Source organism: Vidua macroura, chromosome 10 (assembly GCF_024509145.1).
Source record: "Vidua macroura isolate BioBank_ID:100142 chromosome 10, ASM2450914v1, whole genome shotgun sequence".
Classification (NCBI taxonomy): Eukaryota; Metazoa; Chordata; class Aves; order Passeriformes; family Viduidae; genus Vidua; species Vidua macroura.
Genome location: NC_071580.1, coordinates 20,511,323 through 20,518,694, shown reverse-complemented (window position 1 = coordinate 20,518,694; position 7,372 = coordinate 20,511,323). Strand labels below are relative to the sequence as shown.

The window sequence follows — 7,372 nt, the reverse complement described above, 5'->3', positions numbered from 1 at the left end:
GATTTGGGGGGAAATAATAACAACATCCAATTTTGGTCCAAACTGGACCAGAACCAACACTTGAAGAAATGCTGAGGAACAAACATCTGCATTTCAGCAAACTCAGCTACAAAGACTCATCATTTCAGACCTAGGGAAAATCAGTTTCCAGGTCTCATGATTACAAAGAATAACTCAAGAGCTTCAAGAGTTCAACCAGAACCAGAAGGCAAATAAAAAGAAATCACAATTCATTATTCATCAAAATCTTCACCAATCTGTTTTAAGACCATGTCAGGATATTTTAGCACTGCAGGTATCAAAAGTGCTAAAAAAACCTGCAAATGTGACTTTGAAATTTGCTTTTTGTTTTGTTTTCTGCCAGTGAAAATCTCATTGCTTGAATGTTCTTGGAAAGTCACCAGGGAAAGGTTGGGAATATCGCCCAACCATATTCACTTAAGAATTCAAACAAACACATCAGGACACAATTTTGCTTTTGTCACCCAGCTCTGAGGGAAAGCTTTAAAAACCCAGTTAAGGAGAGGGCAGTAAAAGAACAAATGCTTCATTAAACCTGGTTTTGGGCAGAGGAGCAACAGACAACCCATTACTGGAACAGCCTCTCCTGCTCTCCACTCAACCAGGAGCCTTTGAACACAACACTGAGTTGGACGGCAGCTCTTCATATCCCAATTATTTATTCTGCCACTCGGAGGGATGCAGCCAGGACAAGCCATCCTTCTCAGCTGTGTACCACTGTGGAAGAGGGAGAAATTTCATATTCTCATTCCACAAACTCCCACTCACTGCCAAGAGCAGCAAATGACACATGAGTACACCAGGCAGGCAGACAAAGAGAATCAAACAGGCTTTCAGAGACACCAGGAATTCTGTCCCTTACCACTGGGACACTTTTTGCACCCAGAAAAACCGAAAAAGGGCAGCAGGGGGTGCCTCTGGAAGGGCATTTTTGGGGGTTATGCTGGTTTTTTTAACCTTCATATCAATCATGTCAAATGTTCACAGCACTGGGTAAGGGGAAAGATGAGATGATGCACTGGGGTTTTCATTCAGACCTCCATGGCCAGGGCTCGCTTTTGGATGCAAATCCACGTTCCTTCCTTGCCTCGAGGGGAGACAAAGCACCAGCAACCTTGCTGCAAGAACCACAGAGTTTCTTTAGGCTGGGCTGTGCAGAAGCTTTCCTACAGAAAGCTGGGTTGTCAGCCAGGCATGGAACAGAACCATTCCTCCAGCAAGCACCCAGACCTTCAGCTGAGGGTTCCTGACCTCCTGGGAGATGTGAAAATGCCTCCCACCAGCCCACCTCTGGCCTCACAGAGCTAAAATAATTGGGATCTACAGCCTGAAATGAGATTTTTCCAATTCTCCATCCCTGGGAAGTTAGTTTTTGTTAGGTGTCTTGCAGAAGTCATGCTTAGTTCAAAGGGGCTGCAATTGCTCCTGGATGTCCTCTAATCCCTGGCTCCATCTCTGCCTCAGCCTCTCCAGAACACTCCGTAATGGACTGGCTCGCTCTGGCCACATCCTTCATATCTCTTTAGCTCCGTGAGCAGATGGAGTCGAGGGACAGCAGAATTTATGCTTCTTGCTTGAATTGCAGCTTGGCTGGGTGGAAATAAAAAACGGGAAAGGACAGGGAAATGGCATCGTAACAGCATTTACCTCCTGGGCTTTGGGGCCTCTGTCTTTACCTAGGTAGTGCTTGTATTGTCAGCATTAATCCTGTGCCTTCCTCCCCAGCTGAGGAGGAGCAGGCCCAAGGGATGGCTCTCCTCCCTGGCCCATGAGATGGATGGAAGGAGCTTCCAGAAGCGTGGAACACTCTGCTAAGAGAGCCTGTGCACCAGTGCTGGTTTATACCTGCAGATAATCCAGCCCAGACCGTTTCCTTCAGGGCATGCAAAGGAAAACCAGGAAATGTTTCTGACCTCTGAGGGCTTTAAAGGGAGAGAAAAGGAGGCAGAGGTATGAAAGCAAGCAGGGAGATTGACAGGGGCTCGGGAAGGAGAAGCATAATAGGCCCCTAAACTCTTTACCTTTCCCCACATTTCGTACAATCGAAGGGGAGAAACAAAATGAGGAGAGGGAAGGAATTATAATGAACATGAAAGCTTCCAGATTAATTAATTACCCCTTTTCGTTTGTGAAAAAGGAGGCTAGAAATATCCACGTCTGCTCCTCTTGGAAGGCAACCCTGGCGCTTGCTCCGAACACCCCCCCAGCCCGCCTGTGCGCGGGGATAATTAATCCATTACGGGATGGATCCTGCCGTGCTGCCGTAAAAAAGAGATCTATTTCTCCTCTGCTTTCCCCTCCTCCCCGAAGAGACATCTGAAACGGATCATGTAATAAACGTTTCTTGGATGGAAGGAGAGGTATTGTTCTCTTGCCGTGGAAACAATCCCGGCAGTGGGGCCAGCCAGGAGGGAGCGGGGCCGGATACTTCACTCGGCAGCTCTTATGACATCCTGTATGGCAGGGCGGCCTCCGGGGGACACGTTTTGTGATGTGCCCTCTGCAAACAGCGCTCAGGAGGGCAGGGTGAGCTGGTTCTGACCAAGGGGGACAAGCCCAGGCTGCCAAGTCTGTGGGGGCTGGAGGTGGCTTCCCTCTGTGGAGACATCCAGGCACTGCCTGGCAGGCAACGGGACACTCTGGAGACAGGGAGGTGGCCCAGAGTCCATCACGACACACCCAAAGGAACACCTCTGACCACACCCTTCCAACCCTGCATCCATCCCTCTCCATCAGCCCAGGCTGGGAGCAGCTGCCTTGCACAGCTCCAGGCAGAGATCAGCCTTTACACAGGCACCTCTCCTTCGGTTTGACGCTTCCTTTTTGCCCAAGGGACCTGGAAACAAGCTGCACTGGACTCACAGTGTCCAGCTTGAATAGAACAGATCCTCCTTCACCAAGTGTTTTTCATTCCTGGCCAGCCATGCTCGCTATCCAAGGTGAGATGTTTCACTCACCTTTGTCACCCCCCTGCCCCACGCTCGGAAGGGCAGGAGCTCTCCTTTGCTGCACACACAGCACAAAGGCTGCTGCAGCAGGATATGGATTGCCCCACCCTCTCTAGTTAACAAAACCACATGCCATGCTCTTCATTCCCTTGGCTGGTGTTTGTGTGGACCAAAACCAGTGATTCCCTGAAGGGTTTCCCAAGGAGGATGGGGTGGGCTGCCCACTACCTGCTCAAGACCCTTTGCTCTGCAGAGGTTGGGCACCCTCAAAGCATGGAAATTGCATGAGATCAGAGCTCCCCAGCGCTGATCCCAGCCTTGATCCCAGCACCCCATTTGCATCAGTTTATCAGAAACATTGCCTCTTGCTGCTGACTTCCAAATATTCCTTTGCAGGGAGGAGCTGCTGACATTTATTCCTGAATTGCCACATTGCAGGAGCTTTGGCTAACACTTCTGTTACATGGGAAGAGAGAAGGGACCTTGTTACTTGGTGAGGATAAATCTTCTGCAGCCTATCAGTCTAGATTAGATTTGGGTCACTTCCTTTTTTCATTTCCCTGGATGATTTTTGTAAGGCTCTTTCAAAGAAACACTCAAGCTCAGTATAATGTTCTTGATTGCAACCAGAACTGGCTGAAAAATGCTGAACTAATTGAAAGAAATTTTCTTTTTCATTCCTTCCTTGAAACATTTCCAGAGTTTCTGGTCAGTACTTGGAACTGTGAAAACCCCCCTGGGCTCTGCTGTACAACAGCAAAAGCTTTTTCCACTGCATCAGCAGCATTTCAAAATCCTGTGAGCTGATCTTAGGGCAGCAAAGTGACTTCTCTGTCTATCAAAGACACAAGGATGTCACGACACCTGTGTGTTTTCATCACAACACCCCTCAAACGGACATCCAGGTAATGGAGAATAGTTCCTCCACCAGTTCTCCATCACCACATGCTCTGAGCGTGCCCTGAAGTCTTCTAAGAGCAGTTGGCATCATTAATCCTGTTTCATGGGGAAACTGAGGCAGGGGGTGGCAGCAGCTCCCACAGCATGGAATCATTGGATCATTCAGGTTGGAAAAGACTTACAAGACCATCAAGTCCAACCTTTGACTGAATTCCTCTTTGCCCACTAAGCCACATCACAAAGTGCCACATCTCCTCATTTTTCAAACACTTCCAGGAATGGTGGCTCCATCACCCCCCTGGGGACCTTGTTCCAGTGCCTGACTGCTCTTTCTTTTTCTTAAAATCCAGCCCAAACCCTTCCTGGAGGCAGAGCTCTGCCACCTCCCAAGCCCCTGTGGGAATCTCCAAGTACCAAACCATGGCTGGGGGGGTCCTTCCACACAGAAACCTCCACATCCCCCACAAAGCCACAACAACACAGACCTAGTGAGACCATCTTTGCCTCCACACCATGGCTTCCTCCTGGGGCTCTCACTGGCCCATTCCTCCTTCTCTGTGGCTCCCAGGAAGATGGCAAATTTCACCTCAAACAAGAAGCAAAGCAAACCCCCACTCACAACACCCAAGCTCTCTGGCAGAGGGGAGAGGTTTCTGCATTGCTCATTTTCTGTCAAGTTAACACCAGCTGAGCAATCTCCTTTCTTCCCCTGGTGATTCCCCCTCCCCTTCCTTTCTTTTTTCCCTTTCAACCACCTCAAGCAGAAGGCCCTCCGAGGCACTGGTGACTTCAAAGACACCAGGTCCAATGTGCAGCAAGTGATAAAAACCTACACAGCACGCATTGGGCAAATTAATATCCCCTCCAGAGCCACCAGCTCTCCAGTCCCAGCAGCCCCATAATGAGATGCTGCACTGAAGGGGAGGGGGAGCTTGGTGCAGAAGGGGAGATGTATTTAATGTATGCAAATTGACTCACATGCAAATTGCCACTAAGTTAAAAATAACTCATTGCATGAGGAGTGGGTCTTTTAAAACATTTGTTTATTCATTAGGGTAATCTCTGTTATCAGTCACCTCTTTCCTTGCACATGAAGTGCTCAGTTTGAGGGAAGTTTGTGTATTACAGGTCTGGGGGACAGCTGTGACTTCCTGCTGATCTCAGCCACCACACAACTCCAGTTTTCCTCCCCTTCTTCTCTTCCCTTCTACTCATAGACTACAGGGGTTAAAATCACCTTTCCTCAGAGAGGAGACACAAAGTGATCCACTTCCAGGACAAAAGTTGTCAGAGCCACCCAAAGCAGCTCTTGACAGCCCGAGCCTTCCCCAGGGCCAGACCAGAGCATCTGTCCCAGCTGGGCTCAGGGTGACCAAGCTGGATGGAAGGGACAACATCAACCTTGCAGCTTCCCTTCCCTCTGCTGACCAGGGACAGGACCCCAGGGAACAGCTGGAGCTGTGTCAGGTGAGGGTTAGACTGGATATCAAGAAAATTTTCCTCCCTCCCAGAGGTGGTGGGGCACTGCCCAGGGAATGGGCACAGCCCCAAGGCTGCCAGAGCTCCAGGAGTGTTTGGACAGTGCTCTCAGACCCAGGGTGGGATTGTTGGGGTGTCCTGGGTGAGGCCAGGAGCTGGACTGGATGATCCCTGTGGGTCCCTTCTTGCTCAGGACATTCTGTGACCCCATGAAATAAGAGTGTAAATGCCTCCTCCTGGGCTGAGCTCTGCAGGGCAGCTGGTCCTCCCCACACCCAGCACAACTAATTAATATTAGATCCTGCCAGTGATGCTAAGCACTGGGATAGCTGCTGACAGAGCATCCAACTGATCCTGGCTGATTGATCTCATGGCAAATCCACTGCTGATCCTACCTGGCATTACAAAGGAGCCACGGGGTTTTGAACAGTGCATGGGGAGTGGGAATGGGTGGTGGATGCCATTTCAAGATGATGGGTGCAGTCCTGCTGCCAGGGGGGGTATTCAGAGACTGAGATCATGTGGTTTGTCCAGAGTTTGATACTGAGCCTTTGCTGCAGGCTTAGGAAGGATCTCAAGTGGGATTTACATGGAGAGCAGTTCTCCCTCCAGCCATGCTGGAGTGTGTTAACACTTTGCAGTCTTTAGACATCCAACACCCTGAGAGAAGGCAGGGAGGGAGGGGTATCCTCTGGACTGAAGCACAGAAAGAGCCCTGGTATCCTGCTTTTACTGGGGTATGGTTACTTTTTTTCCTGGTAGTTAATACATTCCCCACCAATTGCAAACGTCTTGATGGTGCAGAAGAGGAGTGGGCCTAGACAGAAACTCCAGCCATCCCAAGCAAGAGAACAATCCAGAAAAAAATCTGCTTCAGCTGTACCAAATTGTCATGGTCAGAGCTGCTGCAGCTGGACCATCTCCAGGTCCCAGAGGAGCATGTTCTGCCATTCCTGTTTTGATAATTTCGTATTACTCAGCCCAAGATGGATGAAGTTAGTGTTAGCACTGTACTCCAGCACCTGCCAATGATCAGGAAGTTTCTTACTTCATTAGTTAACTCTGCTCCTCTTGGGAACCTTGTTCTTCTGTCCTGTGCATGTCAAGAGCTGTAAAAACAGAGACTAAAGGGAGTCTAAGGACAGCAATAAGCATTATTCATTTTCCTTCAGCTGGAATTCTAAATCAACATACAAACAGAGATCCACCCTGCCAAGAACCAGGACTCCTTCTCTGGGCAAAGAGGAACAGCAGGGCCGAGCTCCCCTCTCCAAGCACTGCCCACTGGGAGCAGCCTGCTCCTCCTCTGCCTCACCAAGGGACAGACCTGAGCAGGGATGTTGATGGAAATCCCTCCTCACAACAGCAAGGGCAGGTTTAAAGTGATTGGATTAAACTGCATTAACCTCTGTGTGGACACAGTCACTCCAGATTTAAGTGGCCATTGCTCAGTTTAACAGGAGCCACTTCAATGTGACCTAATTCACCACCTGAGTAAATAAGGCAAACCAAATAAAGGTCAATGACTGTGAAGAAGTGGCTACCCAGAGGAGTGACCCACTCAGAGCTTACCTATCAACGCAGATTAACAGCAGACACCATCTCTCATCCCTCTGCCTGGAGCTCCAGCTTAGAAGAGCCACTGAGTCCTGGGTGGGAGCAGCACACCCAGAGTCAGGGGGTCACCCTTAATTCAGGCAGGAGCAAAGATCACAAGTCATGTCAGCAAGAACAAGCTCTCATTTCCAGGAGCTCAGCCCTTGCCTCAGCCAAGGAGTTTCAGCTTGCAAGAGATGGGAACAGAGCAGGACAGAGAGGAGATGTTCCCACACACAGGGACCTGGCAGAGCACCACACTGAGCTGCTCCCTCCAGGTGCCAGGTTATGGCCATCCCAGTTTGAGCTGGAGGAAGCTGAAGCTCATGACCTGTCACAAAGATGCAGGTGATGATGAAATTGTAGGGACCACCCTGCAACCCTTTCAACCTTCCCAGTCTCCCTCATCAGGGAAGGCTGGGAGAGGG

The 7,372-nt window shown here is 49.7% G+C and overlaps 2 long non-coding RNA genes across 3 annotated transcripts; one reads left to right on the top strand and one right to left on the bottom strand.

Annotated features, from left to right (window-relative positions):
• Nucleotides 1–1,067: 1,067 nt before the first annotated feature.
• On the bottom strand, nt 1,068–2,206 carry LOC128812188 (uncharacterized). The gene is made up of 3 exons (XR_008438644.1): nt 2,138–2,206; nt 1,698–1,829; nt 1,068–1,611 (listed from the first exon to the last, which is right to left on the bottom strand). It is a non-coding gene; the product is annotated as an uncharacterized LOC128812188 (long non-coding RNA).
• Nucleotides 2,150–6,884, top strand: LOC128812187 (uncharacterized). Of its 2 annotated transcripts, XR_008438642.1 has the most exons (5): nt 2,150–2,960; nt 3,366–3,462; nt 3,670–3,874; nt 5,087–5,336; nt 6,521–6,884. It is a non-coding gene; the product is annotated as an uncharacterized LOC128812187 (long non-coding RNA). The 2 variants fall into 2 exon arrangements; XR_008438643.1 differs by lacking the exon at nt 3,670–3,874 and having other exon boundaries at nt 2,154–2,960.
• The last annotated feature ends 488 nt before the right edge of the window (nt 6,885–7,372 follow it).